This window comes from Idiotropiscis lumnitzeri, chromosome 12, assembly GCF_059441095.1.
Source record: "Idiotropiscis lumnitzeri isolate Australia: NSW breed Sydney's pygmy pipehorse chromosome 12, RoL_Ilum_1.0, whole genome shotgun sequence".
In the NCBI taxonomy this organism is placed as follows: domain Eukaryota; kingdom Metazoa; phylum Chordata; class Actinopteri; order Syngnathiformes; family Syngnathidae; genus Idiotropiscis; species Idiotropiscis lumnitzeri.
Window position 1 is genome coordinate 14731648 of NC_142402.1, and position 15412 is coordinate 14747059.

At 40.4% G+C, this 15412-nt stretch overlaps 1 long non-coding RNA gene across 3 annotated transcripts in view; it reads right to left on the reverse strand.

Moving 5' to 3' along the window:
- LOC148326086 (uncharacterized) overlaps nucleotides 1-15412 on the reverse strand; it is a 117297-nt gene that overhangs the window by 31630 nt on the left and 70255 nt on the right. Inside the window, exon 6 of one of the 3 annotated variants that reach the window (XR_015846193.1) lies at nucleotides 7992-9451. The exons of 1 other annotated variant lie outside the window; for it this stretch is intronic. This is a non-coding gene — a long non-coding RNA (uncharacterized LOC148326086). Of the gene's footprint in view, nucleotides 1-7991; nucleotides 9452-10719; nucleotides 10820-15412 lie in introns of those variants that run through there. One more of the 3 variants, XR_015846190.1, reaches the window with a different exon arrangement.

A 15412-nucleotide genomic window follows, 5' to 3' on the forward strand; every position in this document is an offset into this window, starting at 1 on the left:
TTGCTCACATGTGGATAAGTTGCTTTTCTTCTAGCGTACAGACCCAGCGAGCAAATAGCCTTGAGATAACATCTTTTGCGAATTGGCACTAAATACATCAAAACCGCCTCGCCTCGTTCACTCGATTGCTCAAGAATTACAATATCGAGTGTGAACTCTCACTTGCGACCGAGAGGCAGGTTGACCCTTGAATGTGAAATGAACATGAAGATGAATGAGGCATGCCTGTTTGTGTTGCGCCAAAGTTAAGTGAGACGGAGTGAGGCGGCGAGGGTGAGAAAAGTTGCGGAGCAGGGAATTTGGAGTTGGCTAATGAGCAAACCAAGGGGCACATTAGTTATTTATTTCCCGCGCTTGTTTCGTTAAGAGAAGGGCACGGCAATTAGCTCTGAGGAGATGACATCCCTAAGCACCCTTGTGCTCGGCTGCGAGGTAACACAAGAGCCCCCCCCCCCTCCCGTTCCCCCGCGCGAAATGCTAAACAACCTGTACGGCCTGGCGTGTTGGGGAATGGAAATAGCGCCGTGCATGTGACCCAGCATGACATCTCTTCAGCAACGTGGCAGATTGCCGCTGCATTCTGCGGGCAAGCGAGGAAACTGTAACGGATGCAAAAGGAATGAAAAACAAGGCCGTCAAGAAAGGCTAGCAGGTCACAGTCAACGACGTCAATGTTTCTCCACCGTTATTTAGACAAGTCAGAAATTTGGATTGATGTTCGGATCTCTTCCCAATTTCCAGTCAAATTCTTATTCAGTGGGTACCATAAACTGTGTGCAATTTATGGATCAAATTCTTTGCATGAAATAAAGCAAGCATGTTGGAGAACTTATTGCAACATTCTTGCAATAATTCATTTTATTTTTCACAATGTGTTTTTATTTATATCTGATTCCTATTATTTATTATACTTTGTTTTAATATTTGTTAGAATTCAATATACAATGCCTAGCAAAAGTATTAGCCCCCCCCGGAACCCTTTTGTCACATTTCAGGCTTCAAATGTAAAGATGTGAATTTTGGATTTACGTATTTATTTTTGGGGGGAAGATTCAACACCAAGTAGGACACAATTTTTAATTTTTTTTTAGATATTTCTGTCTTTTTGAATACACATGAATGTAAAATTTTTCTGATTAAGGTGTAAAATTATTACTTTTTTATACATCTACTAATTGAATGTTATGCTTGATTTGTTTGTGAGTCTCCAAGCCCAATCATACAGCTCATACTTTCAATATGAGTGAAATCAGTTAGAAATTCCTTCATTCTTGTTCAGAAAATGATCATCAAAAAGGCTCACGGTGAACTTTGAACCATGTGTTTGGACTCCCCTGACCTAAACTGTAACTGTCTGCGTTTAATGTGTTTTGCAAGCAAGTTCAGGATCATTAAAGCAAAAGCTGCAGCGTGCACACATCAGCACCCACACAACTAATGTCTTTGAGTGCACATGCATGATTTCAGACTTATGAATCATTTAAATATGTGTGTACACGCAGTCCCCGTTTTACATTGGAAATTAAAGCCATCACTCCGATGAAAACACAGCTACTCATTTACACATGGAAATGAAACATAAATGAAAACAAAAACACCATGGTCATTAAAATGGGATGTGACAAGGATGGAGACTTGGGTAAAATGTCAGCCTATAAGATATTACTTGGCGCACAGGACCTTCAATTAAGAGAACAAAACAGAGGTAAGGTGAATGACTTACGCTTTATGTATGGGTGGGGAAAATGTGGGAACTTTTCATTAGGAAAAAAAAAAAAAAAAAAACGTTTTTCATGGCCATGTGGTGCTTAACCATAACCGTCCTGTAGGCCAATGAAATAAATAAATAAATAAAATAAAAAAAGGAAAAAAAAAAAAAACAAGTAACAGGCCGATCCTCTAAAACAGGGGTCAAACTCATTTTTGTGGATGACTGTGACGTGTGAAGCCATCTAAATCAATAATCGTCTTACATCATCACATACATGACAAAATGATGGAAAGTCAATTTTGAAATCAGAAGCCAGTAAGTAATTGTTTGTTCAACAATTTTTCAATTTATTTTAAAGGGGGCGGAATGGTAACAAATATCAATATCTCATATCTCAATGTTATTAAACGCAAAGAAAATCTGCTAGGAACAGGATGTTGACACACAATGATTAGCCCTTCACCGGCCACATAGAATGAAGACGCGGGCCAGATCTGGCCCCCGGGCCATGAGTTTGACACCTGCGGTCGAAAACAATTCATAGGCCTATTCACTCAACTAGATTGTATGGCTGACATACTCGACATCAAAAGCTCTTAAAATTTTTATTTTTTTTTCTGTACTTTTGTCACTGGTGTTGGTGATGTGAGCATTCAGGTTTCCTGGGATGTAAATTGGCTATTTGCAATTTGATTAAAGAACGAAAACCGTAAAGAGGAAGTCAACGCAGAAGTTATTCGCAATAAAAGCAGCAAAATCCACCCGTTTTTAGCCATCTCAGGGGGCGGCCATTTTGACACTTCTGTCGACTGAAAATGACATCACAGATGCTTTGCTCAGGTAACGACCAATCACGGCTCACCTGTTTTCTGAAAGCTGCACCATGATTGGCCGTTATCTGAGCAAAGGTGATGTCATTCTCAGTCGACAGGAATGACAAAATGGCCGCCGCTGAGATGAATTGTATTCATTATAAAAATGGATGTTGATTGTTGAAATCAATCTTTGTTGTTTACTTATTCTCCATTGTACTTAAAGTGTCACAACTCGATGCAGGGTGGCAGAGCAGCGGTAGGTGCACGTGTAGCGTTCATTTCGCGGCAAAGAGTCACCAACTGTAATTTCCTTTTTCCGCATGGCTCAATGTGCAACAGGCCACAAAGTCTGTTCTCACGAGGAGAAAAATGTTGACGTCTGTAGGACCCTGACGGGAGAAAACTGCTTCTTTGAGGAAAATTGAAATCATTTTCTGTTCGTCTTGTTTGCTTCCTGTGACAGCGAGTTGCAAACAACAGCAGCCGAGTGTGACTCTTCAGAACCTTGCATGACATTTCTCATGTGTCTTACCAGCAATTGCACCATATGCCTAAAGGGCTTGATTACAAGAGCACTTAGTCATCAAGTATACAGCTCTTCATGTCATTAACCTCCAGACGCTGGAAACGCGGCTAATTCATATTCAGTGGGGATTTCAGATGCACTTTATTACGATGCAGAAGGAAAATGAATAATAATTGGATCCAGTTCAGCTGGCTGGTTATTTGTGGTAATTCGTTTACTTTTGTCCTTTGCGTGAAATACTTGGATTGATATTCTATTTTCATATCAAACAAAATGGTACTCAAAGCACCCTCTTATCACAGAACGCAGATTATCATCCTCTATGCGAATCAATTAGACACAAAGACTTTGGTAAATTTGCACGGCTAAGGAATTAGCTCGGATGAGGAAGCCGCGGAGCAAAATCTTTTACCACTGTCGTTTTTTTTTTTTTTTATCCTTCCAAATATATGACCATCTTTCTACCGTCCTAATTCTTTACGATAAGGACATTTTGCGCGTGATATTTATTTTGATGAAAATATCCCATTCCCACACAAAGTACGCAGGGATTTAAGTGAAGAGGCAGCAGACCAAACAAAAAGCTTTCGTTTCATTTTCCAACGATCGCTTTCCATTCCATCTCGACACTCACGAGTTCTCAAGGGATTGAGGGGGGGGGGGGTATTTGGGGTTTTCAGCCAAGGACCTTACCTCCTAAGAAGAAACTCCTTCTGCGGGAAAGGAATGCTTACATTTGTATAAATTAGCATGCATCGAAACTGAGGTCAAAAAAACTTTGCCCTTCACGCTGACAATAAAAATTCCGGACTAGAGCGGCGGCATATATTTAAATCACGACTTCAACGTCAAAATGTGTCACTTAGCTGTTTTTAACAGTGCGGACTACTTGGTTCCTATCCAAATCCTCTTTCTTTATTCTGATGTCAGACAAAGTGGCTGGAAAAATGGAACAAATTGCTTTCAACGGATTTTCAGCCTTGCTATTTTCTGGTTTGCATTAGACGAGTCGCACTATCAAGCCATTAATCACAGTCCAGTCTGGCATGTTTATCTCCCCCCATTCCCCGACCAAACTCAGTGAAGAGGAACTAAGACGACCTATCAATCAAGCACTTTTTTAAATGGCTCTTCAAATTAAAGCCAAGACATGGACGTAAATTTAAAGGCCGCTTGGAGAGGATCTAATTTCACAGACAACAAAAAAAACAAACAACAACAAAAACCGACTTAGTTGATTCAAGATCAGAAGATCAATTTCAATCTCTCTCTCTCGCTCTCCCCACATTGTTTTTCTGTTTGCTTGGGGTATATTGGAATTAGAGGCAATTCAAGGGTATTTAAATTGAGATTCATATCACAAAAAATATATATAGTGTTTGGTCAGAGGATATGAGTTGTACATTTGTAGATATATATTTTTTTTAATAATTTTTTTTATTGATTGTGGAATGTTTTCACCATGAGGAGTGCAATAATTCTAACATTGCACTTGGACTTGAGTGCAAAAATGCCTTTTGGAAATTGTTTAGAAGTGATGAGTGCCTCCTGGACAGTTGTTCCTTTTTGTAGCAAAATACAATGGATGACGATGGAAAATGGAAAGAATTGCTTTTTTTTCTCCTTTTTTATTTTTTTCTTCAGCCCAAAGCGCTGCACATAGAGAAATCTGTCTATTTTGTTGTTCACCAAGTTTTATTTTTTATCCCAAGAGGAGAACTGGAAATCAGGTTTATTGTGAAGTAGGCATAACTGTGTCAAAGATAAGTCGTCAGGGCTTAATGAGGAACCAAAAGTACGTTCGACTTCCCTCCCAGCTTTCAAAAGACTTGACCAGACCGTTAAATAGAAGGCCAGCATTCAATTACATTTCTGGCTTCCAAGCAAAGCAAACTTCAGATCAATTTGGAGTCTTGTCAAAGTACAGCAGGTAGTCATGCTTCCCTGGCTCTCTTTAGCGGTCCAATTAACCGTCCCTCACTTGACCCGAATCGCAGTTTGCGAAGGTGCAGTCATAACATGTTACGTCCCAATCATAACATTTGTGGACAGAAGCGTATGGGAAAGCTCTTATTATGAACACTAATAACAGCAGGCCTTGAGCTGCAGAGGACGACAGCCTCGGTGGGGCTGTAACATGCATTGTGAATTTTATTTCTCTCCGCCGCTCAGGTCAGCTGCAGGGAGTTTTAGAGGTTTGATTGTGTAAATCTGTCACCCCTGCGGGCAGCTGCTGGCTATGGCCTCTTGAGTTTGTGCAAGGTCGTGCGATGGCTAAATGGCAGAGGAGGGAACATCACACTCATGTTGAAGCTTACTCGGGCCTAAAAAGTCAGAGTGGGGACTGTAGGAGAGTTGGTTCTCACTTGGAAAAAAAAGGATGTGGAAAATTCATCGAGCCAACTAAGCATCTGTCAATTTTACTATAACACAAGAATCGTCCAAATGAATGTTCACTTGAGCTCTCACTCTTGTAAAATTTTGACGGAACCCATGTGCATCTATTACAACCCTTGTAGCACTGAAAAAAAAACGCAACAGCAAGTGACTTAACATATTTTCCGGGCCATAAGGATGCACTCGATATGAGCATTCCTCACGCCAACCCATCCAGCGATGTTTTTTTTTTTTTTTTTTTGCTGTGTGTGTTGTTTCGTGCATACACACCGGCATACCTCCGTGTACAACTACTGTATCTATAAAAAATATGAGTCTGACATAGCAAAAAAGATGTGCGCATCCCTGGGTCCACGCAGCATCAGCAGATTGTCGATCCCATGGCTCAAACTTATAGGAAGGTTCATAAAGAGTACAGCCAGATTTTGACAAAATCATCACCCAAACTTTTGGGGGTGAACAGTTTAGCGCGTGTGAAAAAATATAACCTGAATGCCCACATTGACGTCTAAGACAAATATAAATACATATATTTGTGACAGAAATTAAACTGAATTATTATTGTCTTGTTTGCAGCAGTTGTAAAACAATCTGGATACGGTCGCTCCGGTCCAAGCTTCCCAGATCCAATTTCAGCATAGATGGCAGCAACAAATTATATTCAGAATGTTTTCCGCCTCAGCTGCCACAATTGTTCCTCCTCAGTGGCTATCTTTCTACCAGTCTTCTGGGAAAGGGTTTCGACAAGATTTTGGAGCACCGCTGGCATTGGACCTAAAAGAGGCTCTCCTGGCTTTCTTGTAGTTGAAAAGTGTTTGATTGGGTTCTTATGCGTCAAGGAACACACAAAGGGGCTTTTCCAAGTGCCCCACTACAAGATTAATATTATTAGTCTCTCATAATGCCAAAAATAACCCGAACATATTTATTTATTTATTTTTGGGTGGTGGGGGGGGCTTAAATGGAGGTAACATACTTTTGATATTTTTTTAGACCAAATTGTAATTGCCACTCACTGAGTTATCACATTATTGTGTTGGAGGGGTTTGTGTTCCTGCAAACAAAGCTGTCTGGGCCTTTATGCCCCTGGCGGGTTCACCGAGGACCCGTTTCTACCAGACAAACCACAGCTAAGAAACCTTCATAATGATGACAATGAATCGGCTACTTTTTCTCTCGCCCGGACAAGGGTCACATGAACACCCCTCAGGAGTCAGGCCTAGAGATGGTGCTCGATGGTCTGGTGCTCCGGACTGCACCCGTGGGGTACAGCCCAAACAGGTCTCTTTTCCCATAGACTCGCAACCAGTCGGAGGTTTTCCTTTGAAGGCTTTCGGGACTCTGGCTGAGAAGCTACGTCGCTCGGGATGTGTTCAGAGTCGGACCTCCACATAAATAGGAGCTACGAAGTGGCTCGGGCATCTGTTTTGATGTCTCCGTGGTGAGGTGCAATAGGCACAACTCACTGGGAGGAGGCTTCGGAGAAGATTCAGGTCAAACTGGTGAGAGTTTCTTTCCCAGTTAGTCAGAAAAAAGCTGGGTGAAGTGGCTGGGCGGGCAATTATAATTAGTGGCTGCCCGGAAGACAGCTGGGATAGACTCCAGCACCCTCCGTGACCCCCGTGAGGATGAGAAGCTTCGATAATGAATGGAAGGATGGTCACATCACATTTTTCCTCTGTGCCATCACTGCCGAGCTTCTGCGATGGCTTTACCAAAAAAAATAAATAAATAAAATTCCACTCCAAACCTGAACACAATTAACAATTGTGAAGTTCATGATTTTAGGTGGACAGAGCTGAAGTTTCACGGCAATTCAACCTCTGGTCTTTTGGAGCAAATGATAATAATATGCTAATAACAATAATAATTATTATTACATAGTTACATCATCTGCAAAAAGGGCCGGAACAGCTTGCCAGCTAATTCAAAGTGCTACGTTATGGAACAACACCAGCTTGAGTGAATTCAAGAGCCGGCACACGCAGCAATTAAAAAATATGAATGCATCCTGTGATACCAAATTTGGCAGCGGCTGAGTTACGTTGCATATGTACTGGATATATTTAAAGAATAGTGGGGAAGGGTTCTTGAAAATTGAGCCATCAAAACCAGGTAAAGTCTGCATGACATGTGATGTGATGTCATTGTTTGGATTGACTGGGAACTGTTGTGGTTCTAGTGAATATCATGTAAGCCTCCAAAAAGACAAATGCGAGATGTATCCTTAGGATTATATTTGCAGCAGTGCCGTGTTGGAGGGGAAGAGGGAGTATTTTTTTTTTTTTGCTGCATTCAGGCATGTTTTTTGAATCCCACCAGATTCTGCCTTTTTAAAAATCAATACACTCACCTTGGGCATGTTTCGTGCTTCTTCTTCCCTCACAAGACACACAGCCAATGGCGAGAACTGTCTCAAACCGACGAGGTAGACTTCAAACAAGCCTTCACACAATGCTTTCCACGAGGGAGCCGAGTTGTGCATCCAATCGAAATCCCAACTCACAACACACCAGATGATAAGAAAAAAATTATTTTGTGCGGTAGTAGACGAAAAGCCTCGATCAGCATGAAGCATGACAAAAGCAGAAACTTGACGAATCTCGAGCAGCGCAATGCAGCAAGCAATGATGCAGAGAGACATTTTATGTAATTTTCGCTTTCAATGTGACTAAATGTCGCTCCCGCTGTCAGCGCAATGTGACACTTTGACACCCTTTGGCAATTTTTCTTTTCAATGTTCCTCTACGTGGGAAATTTTGACGCGCAAATTTCATGTATGGGGTCTCGTTAGTCTGACATGTACCTAGCGTTTCTTTTTTTGTTGTTTTTATTTATTTTTTTAACTTAAACTCTTGTGCCGTTTATCTCATAGGAGTTTCGAGGAATGTCGAGGGAGGGTCGGGGGGGGGGGGGTCATCACTTTGATGCAAGTAAGTAATTGATGTAAACAGGAGTATTATGCTTCCCTTCAAATCAAACCTCTTAGTGCCTTTTCCATTGCACTGCCTGCCATGCAGCCTGCTCAGTATTTATTGAGACACCTCCAAAGCAATTTGGGATGGCAGGCGCAGATGGCTCCTCTAATCCAGGTAAATTATCTTTGAACCATTCCGTGTAAACAGACGTGCCTTTCTGCAAAAGTCCGGAATCTGACAGACATGAAAGGAATGGGGAATGTCTGTCTGTCTACATCAAGACACTGTACACACAAACGTCGACGATGCTTCTACATTTGATGTATCAGAGTCATTGCTATAAAATATGTTCCCAAATGTTGAGCGCTGCAAGATTGAGATGTCAGTTTTTTTTTTAACTGCCAAAATATCTGGAGGGAGTGGCAGTTTGGAAGATGTGCTTTGTGCTATTTATAACGTCGGGGAACGTTAAATTGACAGTCTCAATATTTTTGCTGTAATATTAACTGAATGTACGGAATGCAGTACACGTTTAATTGGTGTTTAAGAGCAACAATATCGAAGAAGCGATGTTGAGATGGGGAGAAGAAATGTAGCAGACTTTTTTTTTTTGTGGTGAAAAGCGAAAAACATCCAGAGGGCACACAACGCAATATTTATAGAATACTGCAGAGATTTCAGGGAGCAGGACACGGGAGATTATTAGGCACGCAGAGAATGGTAAATTCTTCTTGCTTTGGCTCACAGCAGGAAGGCAGCGGCCAGAACTATATGAACTCAAGCAAGAAAACAAACAGATTTTTTTTTTTTTTTTTTTGCGTATCTTAGAAAGACAAGGATGATGGCGCTCGGCAGCGAGGCTACGAAAAAGGACAAGTTTGTGTTAACGGAGTTTGGTTTAGTCCTCATCCCTTGTGCGAGAGCCTCCAGGGTGCTTAAGACAAAGACGCGCTAGTTTTGGATTGTCTGCATCCCACGGCTTTGAGTTTTCTCTGCGAGACAAGAGCTTAAATCCTGACATCACGATATTCTGGCTGTCACTGAGTTGAAAAAGAAATAAATCAATCCAGAACTGAAGGCTGACCTGAAAAAGAAAAGAAAGGCAATTTTCACAACATCGAAATGCCCAACTTAAAATTTGATTGGTTTGTTGCCATGAAATTTTGAGTCCATCCATTTTTTTTTAATTTCAAAACTCAATTAATACATCAGACATAAGAGCAAGGGTATTTTTTCGCAGGTGTTTTTGGTGCAGCTCCATTTTGACCAATTCCAGGAAAATGAAACCTCTTTATTTCAAGGTGTCATTGACGATTGACCTTAAAAAAATAAAATAAAATAAATCACAGAGTAAAATGTCAAGCTAACGCCCCAGATCTTTCAAATATATTAATATCTCCCAATTTTTTTTCCCCAGTGTCTCTTAAATTAATTACAAAAAAATGAACTCATTTCTGAGGTTTATTGGCTCAGCTCGGCAACTGAAGGACACATGGGTCACCAACTGCTGAATAGATTTTATTTATTCATTTTTTTTTTTTTTTTTTTTAAATGCAGTTGTTCTTTCTTACTCCAACGCTCTTATTTCTCTCATTTACAGTTAAAGCGATTCATATTTGAATGAATCGCATTTCAAGACTATAACTCAATCAGGCTAGCTAAGAGAAAACGGCATTTGCTGAGACCATTTCCAACGTACCTTGTTAAGCCTCTTAGCGGTTTTTGGAGTCGCAGCAAATGACTATGCTAGCTGACATAATTGGCTTTAATCAACTCCAGTGGATGTTAAGAATTTCCTTGTATGTTTGCGCAGTCCATTTAATGCCTACTTCTTTTTAGTTTGCTTAAAACCTCATAATCTTTGTTCTCCTTTCTGTATGATGTAATGGGAGTTGTGTTTAAAAAAAAAAAAAAAAATGCAAACATTGGGCCAGAGTTCATGCTCAACGACGGCCGCGTTGTGTAACCGGCGGCTCCAGAAAAGGGTGGTCCTGTGATGAATGGCGCCGTCATGCGCAGCTATAATCACACCTACGCATGGCTTCCTGTGTAATTGATTTTTAATCCCCTAATAAAAAGTAAATCACACGTGCGAAGTGAATAATAGCAAAGAGAGAGAAAGAGAGTCGATGGCGGGAAAAATGACGAGTAAACTTAGAAGAAGAAATAGAATGATGTGCATTTGGAAGCGGCGAAAACAGATGTTTTATCTTCATTTTGGCTGCTAATTTCACTAAAATAGATGTGTGTGTGTGTGTGTGTGTGTGTCCAGAGTAAGATGACATTGCTTGGATAGAGTAATGAGAAATAGATTGACCTGAGAAGCTGATACAGGGGAAGATTGCATCGGTCATCCAAAGTAAACACTGCATTGGAGAGAAAACGGCCAAGGAACAAACTGCACGTACACTTGATGTAGGCCGGTGTGCAGGGGTGATGTCACAAAACAAATCTAGCGGAATATAATATGATATAGATCTCACTCACACGCCATTTGCACCGCCATTGCGAACCCTTAAACACAGATGTTCATTTATCATACACTTAGAATAAATGTTCATGGTCATGGCTAAAAGAATCCTCACAATTGTCTATATAAAATTGTGAATTATAGATCTTTTTAAAAATCTATTAAGAGGTTGTCTGACATGAACAAAATGAAGATTAATCTTTAATCAATACATCAGAGAAAGGGTAAAATGCATATTTTTTCTGTTAGTGATGTGAAAATTCAACACCAATAAATCAATGACTATAAATACCCCCCCACCCCCCCAAAAAAAGAAAATTGATTCCAGTCTAATTAATTCAACTGCTGCATGTCCTAGTGCAACTACGGCGCTGGGAGAAAAAAATTCAGAAAGAAGAACTCTTGTGCGGACACTGTTGTGATAATCATCAGCCCACGCCCGGCGTTGAAAGGACAAGACAGCAAGACAGGCTGAGTTGGAGCCAACAGGCTGGCTGGCACAGGAAGTGACATGAGGAAGATGGACGAGAGTGGAGGGAAGGCTTAAAATCGCAACGACTGACTGGCGAGATGCTATTGTGACCTTGCGATTTATCAGACTGGGGATATAAGGTAAGTTGAGGGACAAAAACATTTGATAGAATTGACTGAAGCATTAATTCAAATTCAATTGTGGAATTTGTTCTTATTCCGTTTTGTTTCGATGCTAGTTGGCAAGGTTCTTTGTGCTACATTGGCACTTTGGGATTAAATGGACACGACTTGGTCGTTTGTATTCGGGATCAGAGGGAATGCTTACGTCGCCCTGTGATTGGCTGGTGACCAATTCAAGGCACACAAAGTTGCTCATTCCTCTGGAATTCCAATCAGCAAAAAAAAGAAGACTTCTGTTTCTTTTTAGGTAGGTGTGTTGCCTAAATTGTCACAGATCACGCAATATTCCGTACGTCTTGAAAACGGCTGGAAGGGAATGAGTTCATGAATCCTTTCAGACGTTAAGAACTCAAACTGACTGAATTCTTACGGGATCATCTTCAGTATGCCGTTTATGCGGGAGTGACCAACACAACCACTTGCGATGAATTCTGCTATAAAAAAAAAAATGGCACTATGACTTATTTCTTTTTGGTTGCTGATAAACTTCAATCACCCCGTCTGCATTTTAAACAAAAAAAAAAGTAAAAATTGAAGAGCAAAATTAAACCAAAAAAGACTTTCAAATCACAAACAGCATGACAAGTTCTCGAGTAACATTGAATTCCAAATCAAGGATTCCTCGCTCTCTGAATATACGGGCGGAATTTTCACTTTTTTTTTTTTTTAATAGTAATTGTTCTGTCCTCGCTAGACGACGGTATGACTGCTCTATCCAGCTAGACAGACAGCTAACAGATGAGACGTTTGTATGGCCTTCAGAGTCCATTTATTCATCTCTTGATAACTATTTGTTGTTTGTAAAACTGCAATAAACAAAATACAATGTATTAATACAGCGTATCAAATGTCTAACATTGCTTTCTGGCTACACTAGCATACAAAAATGAAAGAAATAAAATACAAATGATTCCAACACAAAGTGTGTATTTAAGTTGTTTAGAGCGTGAATATTAACTTATAGAACATACATACTGAATGAGGACAGATAATACAACTTAAGTAAGCTAACACAATTAGCCGAATTAGCAAAATAAGGTCCGCTAGCATACGATGCTAACAAATGCTAACGTCAGATACGACTCGTTTTAAACATGGAGTTAACAACATCTGCTTTCACAAACACATGTAACTAGCCTGTTAATGCGGCAGATTGGAGAAATAAGGCATTTTATAAGGAATGGTCACTTACAAGGCGACATTGGGTACGTGTTGTTTTCTGCATTAAACAGTGACGTCATCACCCAACCTCTCTCTCATAATTTGTCCTTGCTGTATTTTCTTTTGTAACACTCCGACCTTGAAGGCAAAACTGCGCTGAGCAACTCTGAACTGTTTGACGCTTTGCATGATGACTTGTGAGTGCCTACCTCATCATTCGCCTCACCAAGTCTGTGAAGTTAAGGGCTAATTCCCATTCATTGATAACTGAATGTGCCTGAAATTCCTTCGCTTAACTTCCCTTTGGAATGTAGCCAGAAATTAACAGGAGCCAGTTAATAACTTGAACTGCTGTTGGATGTATTTGAATACCATGCAGAAAATCATATTCATTACCGTGATTTAATTGAATTACTTGAGGCAAAACATTTCCGTGGTATGGCCGAAAATATATGGGGCTGGTTTCTGCTATTTTCATTTCTATAGGATATATTACAACGTTTTTTTTTATTTATTTTTTTTAGGTTTCTTGGTGAGGAATTGAAGCTGAGATCCAGTCTTGCCTTGAGATATGAGTTTAATTTAAATCCAAACACCTTCGGATCTCAATTATATTTCCCAATTAAAATAAACGGACATACCCTTAATCCGTTCCAGCTGCCCCGAAATTACAACAAATATTTATCTATTATGGAACACGATACTCGATAAAATTGTACTCTATAATAACATAGTTATGACATATTTAAAAAAAAAAAAGAATTAAACAGTTTGTGCATCATTATTAAGTCTCTGCGGCTCCTAATAGTGTGGGACCTAGGGGGCAGTAAAATACAGTCATGCAGACACAAAGAAGACTTTTACAACTACTGTGACTCAGTAACTACAGATATTTTAGTAGTTTGTTTATTTTTTCTGTGTGTATTGTTACGTAGTCTGTCTACCTGAGTTTTTGTGTTCAAATATCTATTGCTTAAAGGGGAAATAATCCCCCCAAAATTCTTTGCAGTAAATAAATAAAGTTGTATTGTATTGTGTTCTTCACTGGTCTAAAAACGTCATTTTGATTAATATTGTGTTTGTGCATTATGAGTCAAGCAGAAAAGTCCTCCGGGCCGGACATTTTGTCACTTCTGTTGAATGAAAATGACATGACAGTTGCTCAGAGCTCAGGTAAAGACCAATCACGGCTCAGCTGTTTTCTAAGCTGTGCAATGATTGGTGGAGCGCGTGACTGCCTTAATTTTTTTTTTTTTTGCTCAATCATGTTCATATTCTATTCTGTCAACTTGGGTGGTGATATTGCTCTTCAATTTGGTTAAAAAACTTTGTTTTTCTCATGGAAATTCTTGGGAGTGTCGAGCTGATTAAGCTTGACTCAAACTGAATCCCAATGTGAAGAATCTCACATCTTGGGAAAGTGTTAAAAAGGTGAAGCCATCCTCGCGTTGGGTTGTGTATTAAAAGTGACATAAAGCCAATGGAATGGCGCTCAGGCTGGTTCCTCCCACCGACTGCCGCGCCGGGCAAGTCATGCGTGGATTGGGGAATGCGATAGAATGCAATCACCTGCTCTTTTATAATGGAGCTGCCAGCACGTTCGCCAACCTGAGGGTGCGTGAAGAGCCACTAAGCCAGTCGATGAGCCCTGCAGGCCTGATCACTTTGCTTAGAAATTTGGCATGCATGATATGTGGCGACAAGCCATTCTCCACGTGCGCATACACGCGTGTGCTTGCGCGTCAATGTGTGACGTGCGCACTCGAGCAGTCACGCGTATTTGTTTTGAAAGCTGCTTGAGCTTCACTGATTGTGTATCCATACATGCATGACCATGCGCTTTGCTTTTCACACTCCTATAGATCATTATACGAAAAAGGACCGTCATTGAAATCCTTGTCAGAATCACACCGACTGGTTGCTGATGAAGTTCTAGCGTTTGAGTGGCGAAAGGGGAGTCCAATCATCTAAGAAGAGGACGGTAATATCGCGACATTCCACCTATCAAGGAGGGAGTGATTGCGTCAAGACAATGGAAATTACGCTGGGAACATGAGAGGGACGTCATGACACAACAGATAGGAGCTGACGCTGAAGCTTCAAATCTGCTTGATGAACCAGTTGTAGTATTTTTAGAGTCCAGCAGATGGCACTCTTGGTTCAACATTGGGCTGAAAGCGCACTGACTTGCCATTTTTTTAAAACAGTTTATTGAAACCAACAGTTGTACATGAATCAAAAATACAGCAACTGGTTCATGAAGCAAATTTGAAGCTTCATTTTCCCATCATGAGCCGATATTAACAGACTTCATGCAGAAGCACACCTAGCTCAGGAAAAAAAATGATCACCGGAACCGGCCTGCGTGAAAACACGGAAAAGTTGCATTTTGTTGGACGCATTTACGACTCTTGGTGTTATCTGGGGTGAAGGCATAAAAAATTGCAAAAATAAAAACTTTTGATGAAACTTTTGTAGTGAGGTGACACTGGCTAGTCAACCGATTTGGAATTTATTCATTTATTTCTTTATTTTGCTTTGACTTTCAAGCGCATGCCTGAGATGCGACGATGTGCTGTGAATACTGAAGAATTCTTAAAAAAAAATGCCTTCAAGCTGTTTCTAGTCTCACCCAGTTGAAGTTCACCATCAAACTAAACAAAAAAACGGAACTCAATTCATCACCCGGGGACCTCCTGCAAATCAAATTTGATAAAGCGGATACACTCCCGTCATTCTTGTAGATGTGTTTTAACACTG